Below are 1,968 nucleotides of genomic sequence, written 5' to 3'. Positions count from 1 at the left end.
ACGACGACATTTGTCGGACTGTTGACTCTGATCTGTTTGTGCAAAAGCGGCGGCGGCGGCGGCGGCGGCGGCGGCGGCGGCGACGGCGACGGCGACGGCGACGGCGACAACGAGGACAACAACAATAACTTCTAATATAGTGGGTAACAGCCATTTGAATCTGTGCGGTTATCGGAATATTATAGGCTTCAGTTCTTTTCATACAGCCTTATTATCCACATGCTGCTGCTGCTTATGATAATCATAACAGGACACGCGCAGCAGACACGCATGGCTCTCGCGAAGTTGTCTGACGGTTGAAGGTTGTAACTCGGTAACTACTCGTGACGAAGGTGATCACAGTAATAAAGTCGATGGCAATTAGAAATTTTATATACACCAATCCAGTTTTCCAATAGTTATAGCTCTTTCACGAATTATATGATATGATCAGGTGGATGAATGGGCATGCACGAACTCACACAATCATCAGGCGATAACATTTATCGGCGCCACTATTTCACACGAAACTGTTGTACACGCAGTCAAGAATTGTAATAATAACAACAGCACAAGCGCGTGTGAATCATGAAATGCCGACATCCGCTGCTAATCGCACTCCAGCAAAGGGAGATCATTTCGAATGGCAGTGATCTCAGGCCAACCAATCCGACGCATCAGATTATTCGTTTGGGGGTATCCGTCCGATTGTCTATCTCGTTGTCGTAACATTTACGGCCGTAACATCAACAGCGGCGTTACGCTGATGCGCGCGAATACAGAAAGCATTTGTCATTTTTTAAAACGTCGTTGGGTACAACAAAATAAGGAGAAAATTCTTGTTGTTGCCCGACGACTAGCTCTCTTCTTGAACGTCAAAAGACATTCAAAGAACTGGCGACAAATAAACGACTGTTGCTGGCCACAACAGCGGTGATGATAACAACAACACAACTGTTTATGCGCGAGGTGGGGCTTCTTCCTTTTCTTTTTCGCGGCATTGGCGTTCGACGGCCGAACGAACCAATCCATCGTGAAAACGAAGTAACTGGAGGGTTCGGCCCCCGAGTCGACTTCGCTTTTGCACGGGACCCTTACTTGCTGGCTGTACATCGCGATCGTCGATCGCGCTCTGCCTACTCCTGTTGTTGCCGTTGGCTCGAATTCGCTTCTCGTTTACCGACCTACCGCGCCGCTCCTTCCTCAGCATGGGGCGCTTTGCGCTTGTTGGCTGGGTAGCGCGAGCCAAACGATGAGGTTTTCATCGATCGATGACTAGATGCCTCCGGCGTCCGCTGAGAATGGGCAAGCAACTGGGTATGATTTTCACTAAAGCTTGCAGCGAAACTCGAACCAACGTATCTCATTCGCCTCAGCAGTATTAAACGTTCAGTGATTGACCATCATATCATAAATTAGTTACTGGCCCAACGAGGGTTAGTCGTCTAAATGAGTTTGTCACGATGTCTTTCCAGCTGGTTACTCAGACGTGGCGCACTACAACGCATCTAGTCTTCGCCGAACGAGTGAATGCGGGCGAGCGCAACTGAGTGGCGAGGAGGTTGCGATGTTATCCGAGGAGTGCAGCCGCGGCGTCAGTAACAGCGGGAGCAGTAGCGGCCACACCGACGGCTGAGGGTGGATAGTGGCTGCTATGTGTGTTGCGCTGGCTGCTGGTGGACTGGTGGCCATAGAATCACTACTGGCTTGTACTATGCTGAGGCAAAAGCTGTCGCCGGCTATAGCTGAGTTGAGTAAGCCTGACTGCTGCCCTTATTGTTACTGCCGATCGGCCTGGATGGCCAGCTAACGTAGCTAGGCGACTGCTCACTCATGGTAGTAACGGTGGTGGTTAGGAGCCGCCGTTGCTGCTGGTCTCTGCGCTGATCATGGCTCTGGGCGACAACAGCTCGCGCTACGTCGGGTGTCCTCATCGACGACCGGCCGGTTATTCGGATGGGCTGCATCGGGCCGTCGCGATCTGCCGCA

Source organism: Varroa destructor, unplaced genomic scaffold, assembly GCF_002443255.2.
Source record: "Varroa destructor unplaced genomic scaffold, Vdes_3.0 BEIS01000005.1, whole genome shotgun sequence".
NCBI classification, from domain to species: Eukaryota; Metazoa; Arthropoda; class Arachnida; order Mesostigmata; family Varroidae; genus Varroa; species Varroa destructor.
Note: the sequence above shows the minus strand (reverse complement) of the source record.